At 45.6% G+C, this 17,348-nt stretch overlaps 1 long non-coding RNA gene across 3 annotated transcripts in view; it reads left to right on the top strand.

Moving 5' to 3' along the window:
- Positions 1 to 17,348, top strand: part of LOC110405145 — a 111,224-nt gene that overhangs the window by 54,589 nt on the left and 39,287 nt on the right. For all 3 annotated transcript variants that reach the window (XR_002442700.1, XR_002442701.1, XR_002442702.1), the window contains exons 3-4: positions 7,799 to 7,964; positions 8,471 to 8,630. This is a non-coding gene — a long non-coding RNA (uncharacterized LOC110405145). The remainder of the gene's footprint in view (positions 1 to 7,798; positions 7,965 to 8,470; positions 8,631 to 17,348) is intronic.

Below are 17,348 nucleotides of genomic sequence, written 5' to 3'. Positions count from 1 at the left end.
CTGATCTTACTGGGGAAGATGAAGATCAGAAAAGGTGGGGAGTGGGGTGAAGAGGAGGGGTGGGGGGAGAGTGGGAGTTCAGAGAAAGAAGCTCCCAGCTGCAGTATTCCCATCCAAAACCCATGAGACTCACTCAGCCTGAGCCCAGCCCTGTGAGTATTTACGGCCCTGTCAAGGTTGACAGACCCAGAACTGAACTTATCTGGCAATAAATAATGCATGTTTTAATCTCGATGCGCTGTCTCGGTGCCTCCCCAGAAGCACGTGGCTCTGGGCTGTGCTGGACTGTGGGACCAGGCCTGGGGCAGAGTGTCCCTGGGTGCCCTCCAAGGCAGCAGGCAGTGGCTGTCACCCACCTGTGTGGGACCAAATGCCCTGTGCTGCTGGCAGCTGGTGTGGGAGGGAAGCGGAGATGCAAGCAGGCTGTTTCTTCTCTCTCCTTCTGCTGATCATAAAAGAGAATACCTATTAAAAAAAAAAAAAAAAGATTATTTGTAAGACCATCATCATTAACTGTGTAAAAACCTTTTGTTCTGTCTTTGAGTTTGTGTTGTTGTCTGCTGACCTAATTCTTTTGGGTCAGTCTTATTCCCCCTGTTCCCCCACATCCCCCCATAGGGCGAGAGGTAATGGCCTTAAGTTGTGCCAGGGGAGATTCAGGTTGGAGATGAGGAAACATTTTGTCTCAGGAAGAGTGGTGCTGCAGTGGCACAGGCTGCCCAGGGAGGTGGGGGGGTCACTGTCCCTGGGGGTGTTTGAGAACCGTGGAGATGTGGCACTGAGGGACGTGGTCAGGGGGCATGGTGGGGGTGGGCTGGGGTTGGACTTGGGGATCTTAGTTGTCTTTTCCAACCGTAATGATTTTATGATTCTATCATTCTGCCACCCATCAATCTTTTTATCCAGAGAGATCAGAGATCCACTGCGTTGCCTTTATTCTGTCTTAGAGAAACCCAGCAGAGCTGCCTGCCCAGCTGTTAGCAGCAAAACCCTTCAGAACACACACACACGGCGTGGGGAAGACACCCCTGGTTCCTTGCCCTGCAGGTGCTGGGGACGTGACCTTCTGAGCTGGGCCGGCTTCACCAGGCTCTTGGTAATAAGTGAGGTCACAGGTTGAATTCCATTTTCTTGCTTTTTTTCTCACATTTGCTCTCAGGTGAAGCAGTGAGGATGCTTCAGTGCAGAGAAGACTCCATCTTTTTTTTTTGTTTGTTTTGGAAGAAAAGCCGTGATTCCGTGTTGTTTTTGGGTAAGAGCAAACAAGAGCTTCATTATTTTAAAATGAAAGCTTCATTTTTATTGTGGCATTGTACTATATCTTCTTATAGCTCTTATTTTTGTGGACTCTTATATTTGAAGGTTGAAAGAAACCAACACCTTTATTTAAAGCAATTCAAATATGATATTTGATTTCACTAACAACGTTGGTTTCTTTGATCTGTTTGTAAACATTGTCAGAACTGAAGGCTTTTCCTTAAGCAGTTTCCCAAGTCTCAAATATTCAATTTTTTCCTAAAAACCTTGAACTGGAGGGCACCCAGGTACCTCCACTCTCTGGCTAGTTTTGGTCCTCTTCAAAGTGTCCGTAGCATAAACGAAGTGAAGTTGCACCTTGGAAAGGTTTCTCAGGAGGCTTTCACTGGAGGGATACGGAGGAAAGCCAAAGCCCCACAGCCCTGGGGGAAGCACAGATTGAAGGGTGCTTCTCCTCTGTCTGCTGAAGCCTCAGCTCCTTCCTGCAGTGCCAGCTGCATTGCCTGAGCTGCAGCAGCTGCCGCCGTCCAGCCTGGCCGTGGCTCCCCGGTGAGCGCGGGCAGCTGCTGTGCTTGATGTCTTCCTCCTCCTGTCCCTCAGAGCACTGATTGGGGGACACCAATTAAGTCCATCTCTTTGCTGCTATTTCCTTTCCCCCTCTTCTGTTTCCTTCCTCCTTCCTTTTTTTTTCCCTCTTTGTTTTCTTTCCCCTCTTCCTCCACGCGTGAACTAATTGATGTCTGATCTGTTCAGAGGTTTGGCCCTAAAAAGTAACCTTCAGTTAACTGCTCACATAACTTGCCTGTCACTTTTGATAACAGTCAGGGCATCATTTTTGCAAGTGTTCAACAGTAAAATTACTGCTTTGCTCTTGTCAAGCAAATGAGCCCTGAGGCTTGTATGAGAACCATTAATGATCACGCCACAGTGGGGCTGCAGCACTGGGCGGCCTGGAGAAGCACCGCTTCTCAATTCACCGTGCCCCTGCCGAGCAGTTTAGGTTTAATTAACCTGCATTAATGCCTGCTGGGATAGCATTTTCCATGCCTCCTTTTTCAAGGGGTCAAATGGAGCTGGAGACAGCTGCTGGTGTCTCAGGTGCCCTCTGTACGTGGCTGGGATCCTAGAAATGTTTATGTCTGTGCTGTGGAAATAAACTCTGCTTATTATGCTCATAAAAACTGGTGGCTATAGCCTTGGGCTTTGCCAGCCTTGTGAGCTGCTGGAGAGAATTATTGACAAAACATAAAAACGCTACGGCTCGTGGTGCTGGCTGCATGACTGTGCTCTGCGATGTGCGTTTGTAGGGACAGAATAATGCAGCATTTCTGGATTGTTCTGCAGAGCCCGTGCGCGTGGGTGTTGCAGTTCTCCAGAAGTTATGTTTTCCATTTATATCTATGCAGTAATCTAATTAAGTTTACTTTCTAATGGCACAGAACCCCGAGGATGTGATTTGCTTTGTTGAGGCTGCACCCAGCCAGCAACAGGAGTGTGAGCATTAACCACCACAGCAGCACCTCAGATGGGGAGGATGCTGCTGTCCCCGCTTAACTGCTGGGTACCAGAGGGAGGTGACAGCTCCAGTTCTAACACTGATGTTCAAGAGGAATCCACAATTTTAATGCAGCTCTTGACTTTGCATACTTCTTGCCACTCTTTTCAAGGATGTTTCCCCGCTGTTATATGTTCCTGTCTTTCTTTTCCCAACTATTTCCTGGCATTTTCCATGCTCTGTTGGTGCCTGAGTAATTAAGCAAGAAAATCCCTTCAACTGAAACCCTGCTCAGCAGACAGAGCCGTTTCCCTGCTGATGGGAAGCCTGGAGCTCAACATCCAATGCTCGGATGTGATGGAGGCTGGGCAGGGGGTCCAGTTCCAATCTTGCAGGTGATTTTGAAATATGAGGCGTGAGGTCAGGGTAAGACTTAAGACCTTACTCCCCTTCACAATGCCCATGCCAGCAGCAAATAGAAGAAAGCTGAAGCAACAGCAGGCTTGGGACTGCCCAACCTTGAGTCCCCTTCTCCTTGGGGTTATATCCTTTGAGTAGGTCAGTAAAATGTATAGGAAAGATCTGACATAGCTCCTCTGGTGTAAAACTCTGTCTCTGAACTGGAGTTGTTTGCAGGCAGATACAAAATGGTAACAATAACCTTAATTCAAAGTCTAACAGGGCAATGAGCAGTGGGGCCCGCTACACACAGGTGCAAATGCCTACGCAAGAGACTTTATCACTTAAGTCCTATTTCTTAATGAAATTAAATTTCAGTGGGCCTCTGCTGAATCCAGTCTTACACTTTTGCTGCAGAAAGAACACCAAACTTATTTTTCTTCTTGTTGGCTTACGATTTACCTGTCCTAGAAGTAAAATAAATCTCAGAATCAGAGACTGACGCAGATCTCCCTGTGTATGGAGTTCAGACTGGCTGTGGGTTTTATAATGTACCCACCAGCCCTTGATGGGTTGCATCAAAGCTCCTTTGGCTTTCTTTGTATTCCTGGAAGGGGCTGTAGAGGGACAGGGGCTGATGTGCCAGAACTTCTGGTTTTGTGCAGCTGAAATCTGATCCCCTTTTTAGAATACCCAGAGCAGAGGGCAGTTCATGTCCTGGGATGGATGGATGTGAAGATGCACAGTCACTGTCCTCTGTGGGGACAGGAGCAGCAGCACATCAACAATGTGACAGAAGTGAAGTGAAGGCAAACCAGTGCGGCTTCCTATTTCTGGGATCACCAGCTGGGAACCCTCTGGGCTGCCTTTTAGGCACCATTGCTGCTGCCTTCCTCCTCATGCACCATCTGCCTGTGCTTTCTTTGCAAGGAGTAGGGAGAACAGACTTGTCCACCGAAGCACTTTCCTGTCCTTATTTCAACATTGCAGTGTATGGGCAGGCAACCCACCAGCCCCTGCTTCAGAGCAATGAGAAGATGGTTAAGAACAACAGCAGGGGCTAGAATGGCTTGAGAAGTTTCTCACAGCATCAGCAAAGAGCTGAGGATCGCCTTTTAAAGTCTGCCTGCAGAGAAAGGCGAGATGGCTGTCACGTCAGTGGTGTTACCCACTGTGTTCCTCCCAGGATGGAAGGGACTTCTCACCAAAAAGATGCTCTTCTGAACAGTGTTTGCTCATGACTTCGTGTGGCTTGATGAGCAAAGGAACTGAATTGCTGAGGAAGCGGTCTGTAGCGCATATTTACATAGGTTAATTGCATAGGGTAACGGAGGATCAATTTGATTTTCAGTGGGGCTACTGATGGAGGCATCTCCCTGACGGTGCTTCATGACGATACCTTTCCTTGACATTGAATTATGGTTTTTTCCAGGCCTTAGCAGGCTGTAGCTAAGCATTTAGCAAGGTTTGTGAGTCACGCCAATCCTTGCTTTTGGAGTTCTGGGCATGGGATTCGGGTGTGCCATGCACACTGACTGCATTTGTTCAGTTTATCATTGTAGTCCAGTGAGGAGATTTCTAAGGAGGGAAACTACTGTCATTCACACACATAATAGCCACGATTCTGAGTCCTTGCTGAATCACCATTGCAGACTTCCTCCAACAAAGATGAAGAATAGAAGGTTCTAGGTTGTCTGAGTCCTTAAAGCCTACTTGTAGTAGCCGTATTTTCATTTTTGCTACCCAAGGCCTATGGTCATCCCTTTGCGTAAGCTAAGTATGAGTGGTTGCAATGTGTCTCACTTTTCCTGGGCGCAGCACCCTGCTACTCTTGGTGAACCACTGCAGATACCCCAGCACAGTAACTTAGAGCTGGTCCTACAGGTCTCCATTGCTCTGCCATCTGCCACCCACCCCAAACCTCCCCTTGGCTGCAGTCCAGGACCCTCACCAGCTGTACAGATGCCTGAACACCCCAGTGGCTGCAGGATGGGTGTTTAAATAAAATAGAGCACTGATGTGGAGATGAAATTAATTAACGTCCCCGCTATTAAATTGCTGTCACTAAGGGAAGACTTTTGTTTTGCTTCTAGGATGACAGTGTTTCATTAGGGGGAGAAAAGCTTTGAAACACTTCATCATGTTTATTTATCATACGTAAGTTACATCATTTTTCTTGTGATGTTAGCAGAATACAGAGCTTTGGCTCTCTACCTTTTGTTAGGAGAATTGCTATGAAAAATCCGCTCTTGTGAGCTCCTAAGTTGCACCAGAGTCTGTCCATTTCTAAAGCCTCATCCCCCGACTGCTTCCACAAATCAGCAGCTGAACACCCCAGTGAGGAGCCATTATTTCCCATAGTCATTTATTTCCAGAGATGTATAAGCAAACAGCACACATCTTTCAGAGCATCTATCAGCTGTGGACTGGTGGTGAGTGACTCTAGTGGCAGATAAACAGCTGTGTGAGGAGGGGAAAGGATCCATTCCTGTGTTTTGTCCCTGTCCTGCTTTGGGTAAAAAGCAAATTTCTTTGGTTGCATGTTACTATAGGCTTGAGTGTTTCTTAGCTACGGATATACCAAGAAGCAGAATAAATAAATGAGAAGTAAGGAAATATTTTTCAAAAACCTGCTGGAATATGGCTTGGAACCCTAGGGAAGGGCTGCAGCCATTCGCACCCAGGGACCATCCTGCTGGCAATGGCAAACTTCTCTAGCTTGGCATTGCTGGACTAAATTGAACAACGTTCTAGTGTAGGAGTAGAGATGCCGTGGTAGAGGTGCTATGGTCAGGAGGTTTGGGCAGCAGCTGCCCATATGACTCCTAACTGCAGCCAGGGCTGTCATTTTCTCACTGTCAGAAGCATTAAATTAAAACAAATAAGTAACCTCCCCTGCCCCCACAGTAGACACCTCTATTTTTATTATGTGAACTAGGAGAAGAAATGTACCTGGAGGGTACACATAATTTATTTAGAAAAATAGGAAAGGAGAATATCTGCAGTTGATGAAAAAATTCCCCGGTCCTTGGGGTATTTGATCTGTTAATTATCCATACTTCAGAACCCATTATTCACACTTTTCTGCTTTCCTCCAAGAAAACTATTTGGCAGCTATATATGTACATATGTATGTATATTTGTAGTTTTCTCTGAGTTCAGCAGGAAAAAAAGAGAAGAAAAATTCAAGTTGTAAACTATTAATAAAATGCAAACACACAACAGCCTTCTTTGGTTGATGTTTCCCAGTAAGCAGATAGAGACAGAGATTTTTATTATGTCAAGGGACTGAATCACTGAAAAAAATGAAGTTTTGCAAACTTGCCTTTGCCCAGCTAAACAACCAAGGACAAACTGCAGCTCCATTTGGAAGCATGTTTGGCTCACGCAGCGGTAGTGACTCATGTATATTAACAGCAGCAGGGATTTGGATCTCTCGCACCTTGTTGCTCTAATGCCAATCTATTCATCAGCATAAACATCGTCCTGCACACTCTCCTCTGGACAAAAAGCCGAATTCAGGAGGCCCTGAGAACTTAGATTTACTCTGGCTTGGTGCAGAGATTTCCTTTGACTGCAGTGGGTAGTAGGACTACCCGAAATGGCCCAGTGCAGCGCAGGTAGGAATCAGGACCCGAGCCTGAGCATCCTGAATATTTTGCAGCAGCACGGAGAAGGTCACCTTTGTGATACAACACTGCTGGTGAAAAGGCAGTGCTACTTTCGGAGAGAGAGCTCAGAGCCATTGAAGGGTCTTACAAGGAGGGGTTGGAGGGTCTTTGTCTATGTTCCTGTTTTATTTTTTTACTGCTTTCTTGGGCAGTTTTCTTTTTGTCATTAATGAATTCACGCAGAGATTGTTTCTCGGGCATTGTAACACGACTGCCCTAACTGTGCCTTGACTCTTTCCTATGGAGAAAGATGAGTGTCACTCATATTGCCCTGATTCTGTTGTAGGGATTGTGTTAAAAATTCAGCCGCTACAATTTGTTCTTGGAAAACACACAAATCTTCTATCAGGATAAACAATTCCAACAGCATGTGACCTTTGTGACAGCTACAGGCCTAAGAGGGACTTAAATGATAGACACAGTGCTAGCAGTGACCTTCAGCAGACTGGATTTCACTCTCTGAGCTGGAGAACAGTTTGTTAAAATGGGATTTCTATTGCTTCTCTCTATACATTACAAGATATATATTGCCTGCTTGGAGCTGTATTTTCTGGCTTCCTCAGAATCCTCTCTTTTAAACTGTGAACTGTGGAGGCAGATGAAAGCTGTGCTCTGGTGATATTTGCAGAGTGCTTCCTCTCCCATGGGTGGTGTCACGAGCACTGATGGAGCTTTAGTCAGCTCTGGATAGAAAGTTGGGTGACATTTTCCGTGTCCGTCTCTGTCTTCAGAAATATTAGGAACATTTTATTCTCCAAAAGAGCAGTGCTGCAGTGGCACAGGGTGCCCAGGGAGGTGGAGGCTCACTGTCCCTGGGGGTGTTCAGGAACCATGGAGATGTGGCACTGAGGGACGTGGTCAGTGGGGATGGGTTGGTGGGGTTGGATTTGGGGATCTTAGAGGTCTTTTCCAACCTTCTTGATTCTATGATTCTATCATCCAGTGCTGTTGTTTTTTTATGCCATGTCTTCTGCAGGACAGAAGATCAGTTAGACGTGACTTGTAGAGCTATCAAGTGAGAACAAAAGAGATGCACACATTCTGAGTGACGTGGAAGAGAATATTCCACAGCCAGAGGAGCTGCTCAGAGGCTGTGAACACGTGTGTGTGATGGACCACCTGAAAGATCACAATCTAAGAGGGTACACTCCAGACTGTAGATTTTTTCTATTTTTAGTACATTTTAGCTGAATATTCATGCTTTTTCAGGAATAGTTATATGATGGGGGGATGCGTACCTCCCTATGGGGTGGTTCTGTCCCCAGAATCCATCCAGGCTCCAACTAAAGGTTCCACCGAGGCTGTACTGATCAGATATCCACCACATCAGAGGTAGCTGGGTCTGAGGAGCTGGGTTGTGTCCCTCAGACAGATGCTGCAGCCGAGCAGTGTGCCAGCCTGGGGACAGTGCACACAAAGATAAGGACGGACATATCTGAAGTGTCTTCTGATGTAAATATGATTTTATGTACGTCAGTGAACTGAATGTCAGTCCACAGAGGTCTGGTTGTTTAAAGAACAGAACAGACACCCAAAATATATCAGAATATCCCCGGGTTCCCCAAGTCTGGCTGCGGGGTGGAACAGGAGACAAAAGCAAAGTTTTGACTCCAGATGCCGATATTGTGTTGTGCTTTTTTTATTGCAGGTCAGAAGGTGACACTAGAGCTGTGCTAGGGGAACGGCACTTTGCACATGGTCACAACGCAGACCAGAGAATGATGGATCCAAACAGTTTGTCTCCACTCCAGCCAGCTGCCCAGGACACGTCAGCCTCACTGAAACTCAACTCACAGCCTCATAAAACGGTGGGTAAACTCCAGCTCCAGCACAAGCTGACCTTTCCATAAACCTGCTGTGCTGCTTTATATCAGCTGAGCCTCTGGCCCAATCGTTTTTAAATGCCACTGTTTGCCAACCTTGCATTGTTCCCGCAAACCGGCGGAGTGTGTTAAGAGAGGATAATTAGGGAGAACGCGGTAATTAATACCACAGATAATAACCCAGAGGTGTAATTTAGCTGCCTGACTCGTGCTGAATTCCCTGGGCTGGAGCAGGAGCAGCAGAAGAGGCACCTGCTGACACGTGTCCTGCAGCCTCAGCGCTCTGCAGGAGGCGACCGCCCGCCGAGCAAACAGGAGCCCCGCGGTCCCTCCTGAGCCGCTAATGATCGCCTTGCAGGCAGCGATGGCATGTCACTATTGATTATTTACCTATTACAAACTTCTTCCTCCTCTCCCCTCTTTGCCGTGATCCGTTGGGTAAACACAAGAAATAAGTGAGAGCGGGCCGAGGTTTGTGCTCACCGAGTGTTCAGAGGAGGGGAAGCGCTGACTCGGCTGGCGGTTATTTCTTGCTCTGAGGAAGTGGCTGAAGTTAAAAGGGAGTCCGAAGGGACGCGGTGGCATATGGATGAAAACATTTTTCAGGTCTGCGAGGGCTTTTCCACACTGACAACATAAAGGGCATTTTTTAACACTGGCTGCTGTCCTCAGGGCAGCTGCAAATGACAAAGAATCTCCCATAGCTTAGACCAGAGCCAGTACTGATTTTGTGCAGCATGAAGTCCTTCTGTTCCTACAGTTTTTTGCGCCAGTTCTAGTGAGACTTATAGGTTTGCTTAAGTAATGCAGTCATTGATAAGGCTTTATGCTTAGGGTTTGTGTTAAAGCAAGCAGCTATTGAAAACCCACAGGATTGCATTTTCCTACTCCAAATACTCCCAGGAATTTGGGGGAACTGGCATACTTCTGCTCATATAAATGAAACTGTGGTTAAAAGTGCCAATGGAAGGTCACACTTTTCTTCTGGTTTATTTATTTGTTGCATGTGGGTTTTGAGCTGTCATTTCCTAAAACTCGTTCCTTGCATGATAAATGAACATGTTTTATTCAGGACATTGGAGTGCGCTTGAAAGACCTGAGCAGTTCCAATGACCTTCTCGGTGAATTTCAGCAAGTGTTTTCTCTCTCTGGGCCTGTCCTTTCTCACAGGTTTGAAGCCAAGAAATTGTCACTGGTAACTATTACCAGCTGTTAGTCTTTGGACCTATCCTTCCTTGTGCCATGCAATTAAGGTTGGGCACACTTACCCTATAACTGTGTATGAGTTGGATATCTGGTCCGTGCTAGTTCTCTAATCTTCAGACAATGACTTAGTCCATCCCAAAATAGCTTAGTAAAGGAGATGTGGTCAGTCATTCTGATTTACTCTTTCTCTCCTTGCCGAGCATGGTGGAAGTCTGGCTGGCTAATGAGGCGGGATATCTAATTTTTAAGCAAGTCCACCTATTAAGTTGCAAAATGCCGATGCGAGAGTTTTTAAAACCTCTTCCTGTGCTCTTTATTGTGTGGTGTTTGGCTTTTGTTGTTGTTTTTCTTTTCTGTCTTTGCGTGACATGCACCTTCATTCATTCACACAGCTTTCCTGATGCAAAGACATGGGTTTCTGCAGTACAGCATGATGGAGAAAAGGAAAGGAGGAGCTTTGGGAGAACAGAAAGGCAATACAAATCTAAGAAAATGAACCTGATGTTATTTTACAAAGCACTATCAGCGTTTAGCAGGGAAATAGGACAAGAAAATTTGTGTCCTGCTAGGATAAGTAACCATGTTTCTGCCTGGTTAATGCTATTTTTTTGCATGGAGAAGGTGGTTCATGCCTGATTGGTCAATAACTGTGTTATACCAAGTCTTGTTGTCCGCTATGATGGTTATAAAAAGCAGAGATTTGTTTTCCTTTTTTAAATTTTCTCTCTTGTTTTCCCTTCCCCTTCTGGCTGTCAGAGAGAATTTGTATCTTCTGGCAACATTGGGGAGGTGGGAAAGATGTCAAAAAGAGGACGTAAAATGCATTTTAAAGTGAGCTGTTAGGAATTGGTTTGACATTTCTGACAAAGGGAAAGGTTACTGCACACAGCTTTTCAGCTTCTATCTTCTTATTCCTTTTCTTGTCAATCATAACTGAAGGAGAGAAATTCCTCATCATGACTGCCTTGTTCTATGCACACACAATATCTGGCAGCCCGGCTTCACTTGGCACTACCCACACTGTCCAGGCTGTGTTTGGTGTTTGGGGACATCTCTCTTGAGTGTCCCCTGGGCTTCTGGTGAGCAGGCTGCCTGGGTCAGGGGTAGCCCTAGTCTCTCCATTGTGTTTTCCCATCTCTCTTGCAAGAATGAGAAATGTCTGCTCCTTCCTCTTGCATCCCTCAAGGAGACCTCAATCCTTAGCTTTACTGAGTGACCTCCTATAGAAATTTCAGATCGCAGATTTGGAGCTATTTGCATAATCTAATGAACCTTTACTTTTAACAACAGATCAGTAACACTGATGCCAAGTTTGGCACCCAGGGATGTTTGACATTTGGCCTTGCTCCCTCTCTGGTCACCTGCTTGGAGGATGGGGCACAGATAGACATTTCAGGTTGGATATTACGGAAAGTCTTCTCTGGAAGAGTGGTTGGGCACTGGAACTGCTGCCCAGGGAGGTGGTGGGGGCACCGTCCCTGGAGGTGTTCCAGAAACGTGGAGATGTGGCACTGAGGGGCATGGTTTAGTGGGCAGCACCAGTGGTAGATGTACGGTTGGACTGTATGACCTTAGAGGCCTTTTTCAACATTAATGATTGTACGATTCAGTGATCTATATAGATAGAAACTTTGAATAGATACAAAATTTGAAGGCAGCACACAAATGGGCATGCCAGCACTAAAAGGAGGTGTGTTCAGAAAAAGATCTACGGGTGAAAAAGTCTGGCTTTGGAATGCAGAAATGTTTTACTGTTGATGCTTAAAACTGCAATGAGCAGAGCCTGAGACAAAGGAAGACAACATGTCTGAGCGTGTACTTTAACTAATGGGTGCTTACCTTCTGTTTGATCCTGGATAACTCATGGATGGGAAAAGAATAAGATTCTTCGCCAGTTCAGTTCATTATGATAGCAGTAACCTATTCTAAATGGCTTTTTGTTTCTTCTCAAATCCTGTTGCAGGACTGGCTTGATTGCTTCAGTTTCCTGCAAAATGAAAGACTGAAGCACTCTCAATATTTTGGTAAAAATATGCAAATGTGATTGTTTTTCCGAAAGCAACTGAAAACATAAACTTATTGGAGGAAACTCTCAAGTGTCTGTTCTTTAGCTGAGCATTAACATTTTCTGATGCAGACACAGCAAATAAGTTTCATTAATTCTTTTTCTTCTTCTCAAGTCAGAGCTTGCTTAGCAGTTCTGTGGTTTTCACTTAGGTGGGAGTGGGGTAAACATCCACAGAGTTTCTGTCTCTTCTTCTGGGTTGCAGCTCTTGGTTTTGTGTTTTGTCTTTCTGGACTAAACCCAAAGACACCGTTTCCAGAGGCCCGGAGAAGCCTCCAGAGGCAGAGCTTCCCTTGGCAGGCAGCAGAGCACAATTGCAAAGCAGAAAAGAAGCGCCTTATTTAGCAAGCAGTTGTTGTTCTCCAAGTTGATGAAACAATTAGCTGGAGATGATGCTGTGTTGCTGTTCTGCTCTTTTAATAGCACAGTGCTCCTTGGCCAGGACAAGCTTCTCCGTAGCTTGAACAAACCAGGTGGAACCACACAGGAGGCTTCTCTCAGCCTCTCCCCAAGCCTCACAGAGGGGATGTTCAGCTGGCAAAGGGCAGCACCTTCCTCCTGAAGGAGAAAACCAACCTGCCAACAGAATGCTCTCTGCCTATTGAAGCATTTAATAAAAAGTGGAGCAATCCCCTCCTAAAAATGGCTCTAGCAGTCAGACAGGAGATAACACGTTGAGCACTGCCCTTATTCCCCCATGCTGGTACAGAAGGTGCACTATGTTCCCTGGTGAGCATGGGGTGAGAGCTGCTCTGATCCACACAGGAGTGACAGTTCTCCATACCCCTGACATCCAATATGAATTACATGGAGAATGATGAAAAACAGCGGTGCTGCCACAAACCAGACCAATTCAAGCAGCTGCAGGTCTGGAGATCTGTTTGTTGTTTCTTTCTTTCCCACTACTCCTTCTGGAAGTAAATAGTGTTGTTTGCTGGGCTGCAAGCTGAGCCTGATGCTAAATCTGCTGGAAATGGCAGGCAGTGAATGCCTCCTCACTTCCATGCTGCTGCATATGGATTGGCTCCTCCAAGAGTTTCTGATAAACAGTTTGATGGCCCCATTTTATCAGCCACACAGGAAGGTGAATATAAAAGAACCAAAAAAAAAAAAAAAAAAAAAGAAGAAGAAAGAGGAAAGGGGATTAAAATTAACAGTGATCTCAATTCCCTGAGTTTCAGTTAAACAATCTCATTAATCCTGTCTGCAGTGCATGTACTATGTCTGTGCTCCCCGCTCTGACAGGTCCCCAAATCACATTCACTGCCATTCATTATGTGCAATGGGATAAAACATTTATTCAAAGTCATGTTTTATTCCCGGGGAAAAAAAAGCTATTTCTGTAAACTCCAGACATCTGATTAACGGGTGGCACTTCCCCTGCTGGCCCTGGGCCCCATGCCCAGAGCTGTGTCTTGCCGGTCGTGCTGGGATCAGGTCACCATGAAGCAGGACAGGCACTGGCTTCACCAGATCTTGTGCTCAGAGGCAGCACAGCCTGATTTCAAAAATGTAATCATTCTGGAGTGTTCTTGGGCTTTTCCTGATCCCTGTTGTGGTGACGTGAACTATCTAAGGAGGAATACGTTATGTTTCTGGAAGTCTATAGGAGTTCTTGCTTGGCCAAGCTGCCTTTTAGATCCTGGGAACTTAACTCATCTGGTAAGAGTGCAGTCTGTGAAAATGAGTGTCTGCAGGTTTAGCCTGTGCAGATAAGCAGCAGAGCTCATTTCCAGCAGCCCTTTGCCACTGAAAGCCAGCCAAAGCCTGAAATTTAAGATGAAACTTTGGGAGCTGAAAGCAGATGGGAGTGCAGACACATAGGAGAGCCAAGTTTTGAACCTTGCATCCAGTCCACAGCCCTCCCCACTTATTGGCACGTTCAGTAAACCAGCTCAGTAAGGGTTTAAACTGAGGAAGATTCACTGGAGCTGAGTGACACGCTTGCTGTTCAGAGCCTACAGATCACAAGGGAGCCTTGTTCCCCATCTGTAGGTGCCTCGTGTCCCAGCACCAGGCAGATCTGCTGCACCCTCTGCTTGTCTGTGGTTGGAAATGGCTTTTTGTTCCTGTGTCATCAATGGCTGTATGTAAAGGGAATGTCACAGAAGCCACGGCTATAACACAACTAATTCATAACAATACTTTTTACAAGCAGCAAGTCCAATACAACCTCGATTTCAGTGTCTTTCTTATCTGTGACTCAGCCCCACAGTAAAAGAGATGTCCTCTTCTCAGTTTGTTCCCTTGTGATGTGCCCACCAAAGCCAGGACTACCCTCAGGGCTCTGCCAACCCCAGCTCTCAAAATAAGTAACAGTAGAGTTTGGCTCTCCACAAAACCTATGAGAATGCTCTAAACCTTGGGACTCTGAGCCCTGCATCAAACTTGCCTGAAAATGGCCAGTGTGTTTAAGAATTACTAGGGGTGTTTATATGCTCTGTTAAGCCTTGTTTCCTAAGGAATGCAGGCTAAACTATTGCTCAGCCGTCTGAAGACAGTTATGCTCAAGTGTACATGCTACTTTAAATCAGGAAGCATGAAAACAAATTAAGGTTTTAAATCACCACAGGTCAATTACCAAGCGGCTACTGCAACCTGCTACCTCTGCTGAACTACCATGTGGGCAGGAACATCTAAATCAGTGCTGCTTAACCCACAGCTCTCAAAACACAGCTTATTCAGTGCTTCTGAATCTCACCTCTCTGCAGTCATCTTGCTTCCAAATCACTGTAGGAATAATAAAAAAGAAGCTCTCTCTCTGTGAGAAAGGTTCAAGTGTTCTTGTAGCTCTCAATTCTTCTCAGTCGCCCTACAAGTAGACCCAAGCTGGTGCTTCCATTCCTAGGATACAATGAGTATTTAACTCCTCCAGCATCTGTTATTCAGAGCATCTTCAAAATATCTTTGTCACCTTTCATCCCAGTTGCTTTCATAACAGGAGTTGCTTCTTTCTTGAACAGCAGCTGTCACTGGGCTGAGCTGGGGTACTAGGCTGCTTGTATTTAGGGTCCTATCTAGACTAGAGTTACAATGAAGTGAGAGTACGAGGATGATTACCTATCACCTGATTATGAAGCAGCTGAATTTCATAAGGCAGAAGGGACCTTAAATTTCTGTTTTTGTAACCCCAAATTGGAGAGTATGCCTTTGGGCTTTTCTGATCTACAGCAGAACAATGTTCCTATAACTAGAAATTGCTCCATTTAGTTCCTAAGGGAAGAATCCATCCAAAATGAATATTGTCAGCAGTAAAATAGCTAACTTTTGGGAAGAAGATAGCACATGCTATAAAAAAACACGACCCCACAAACAGAATTTCCCCCTATAGACTGATAATGACTCATTTCAATGTTGAAAACATAATTGAATTGCTCCTTGCAGCAATTAGGAAAGCTTGTTGATGTGCAACTACTTAATTGTGTTTTGAAACTGTGGACTCTCTGTGGCAAGCTGCAGCACCATTTTGCCTGTGAAATTAGTTGATCTTTGCTGCTTACTTTTTCCCAAACTCCATCCTATTCCAGAATTCACCAAGATGGGAAGTGGTAGGAATTCTGGGGAGACTACAGGCCTGAGTCTTTCCCATCCAGCTGAAATGGCTGCTGCCCAGTGGCACATTAAATGTTTTGTAGCTTGTGCCATTAAACTGTGATTGCTTCTGTCCACACCATTCCAGGTGAGGATCGTTAGCAAAGACTTCTAGGTTAAATTGTCTGTGCTAATCTGTTTGTTGTGTCTGAAAGGGATTTGGGAGCAGTCACATATGCAGCTCTTGTAAAACTCGGGCATCCTAAGAGAAGGGGATGTGAGGTATATCTGGGCAGAGTGTAACATCTGAAGATGACCTGTGCTCAGCATCTGGGTCAAAGCAGGTAGGACAGCTAGAAGTAATAAAAATATTATGTTTTCATCCCTAGTGGCCAAATGGGTAAACACCTTCAGCATGGCTCATTGCCCCTGGCGGCATCTGGTTTGGATGCTTAAGCAAAGGCACATATCCTGACAGGGACAGATGTTAAAATAGCAAGGATAGAATTCATCTCCTATGGCATGGAGTTGCTACTCCAGTCCAGGCGAACTTCTGTTTAATGATGTTTTCTGATGTATTCATCCCAAGAGATAAGGAAGAAAAAAGGTTGTTTGTTCTCTGCTAAGGGGAGTCTCAGAGATGATCAGAGTCACTGCCCGATGGCATGTGGGACCCAGGGAATGAAAGCTGTGCCCATGAACATCAGGATTCCTTGTTAGGGGATTGTGCAGGGAAAAGCCAGCACATCTCTTTGCTGCTCTGGCTGCCTGCCACGTTCCGAAGTACGAGCCAGCTCTGTCTGGGCAGCTGGATCTGCTTGAGGACTCTGCCAATGACGAGGCAGGCAGCTTGTGAGCACGAGAGGTGGTCAAGCTGTCAGAAAGCATTCCTTCCTCGGAGCTGTTACGGGCAGGATACAAACGCAGAAACAGCTTCTTTGCTTCGGCCAAGACCAGCACCCTGGGCAAAGAGGCAGCTCCACCTGCCCATCAGCCATTGCGCCTTGGCATGGACAACTGGATGAAGAGATTTGATCCTGGAATCCAGCATTTTGGAAAGGCTGCAGATTATTTACTTTTTAATCTAGCATGCCTTCACTTTAGAGCTGCAAAATTATCCTTTTATCTCAAGTCCTATTGTTAGCCACCTGCACTAGTCACAGTCAGCAGTTATGTCAGTGCAACTGACCTGTGGCATCCCAGTTGGGCGCATTAGGAAAGAGTGGAATGATTTGATTCCTGCTGCTGAAACATTCCGGAGGACAAGCTGTGCCCTCCAGGTCAGCAGATTTGAAGATAGATCAGAGTGTCTCCAAAACCCAAAGAGTGTTCAGATCCAGAACTGCTCTCAGGCCAGAATGAATCATGGCAGGATTGAGGATGCTTCTCTGAAACAGCTGCCATGCACATCGATGAGTGAACCCGGTCAGTTTTTTTGCAGCCTGTATCCTGTATGAGTTATGACCTAGTACATTTTGTTGATAAAATACAGAGTTTCACATATGATGACATTTTTTGCAATTATCGTTTTGTTGATATTGTTGTAAAAAGAAAGAAAGAATGTATATTCAGTCAAAATGGAATGGCTTTCCTGGTCTTGGCTGATCTAGAGAACTGAGAGAGTTGGGAATTTCCACCAGCTGGCAACTTAATATTCATTATGAAAGCCTAGCAAGAGTTTGTCATTTTGCCTTGCACTTGGAAACTGTTTTGCTCAAGACATTGTTGAAACAGTCACAAACATCAGAAAATATGTCTGTGATGCCACCAGGGAGAGACTAGTTCCAGGGGTGGTAGGGCTGGGAGGCAATGAGCCCACAAAACAGCTCAAAAGAGTCATCCCTCTCCTTTGTAATGGAGAGAGGGAAGACAAAGTTGGATCATAAAATGGGAATATCTGA

The sequence above is a fragment of the Numida meleagris genome, chromosome 12, assembly GCF_002078875.1.
Source record: "Numida meleagris isolate 19003 breed g44 Domestic line chromosome 12, NumMel1.0, whole genome shotgun sequence".
Lineage (NCBI taxonomy): Eukaryota > Metazoa > Chordata > Aves > Galliformes > Numididae > Numida > Numida meleagris.
Note: the sequence above shows the minus strand (reverse complement) of the source record. Positions and strands in the feature narration are given on the sequence as shown.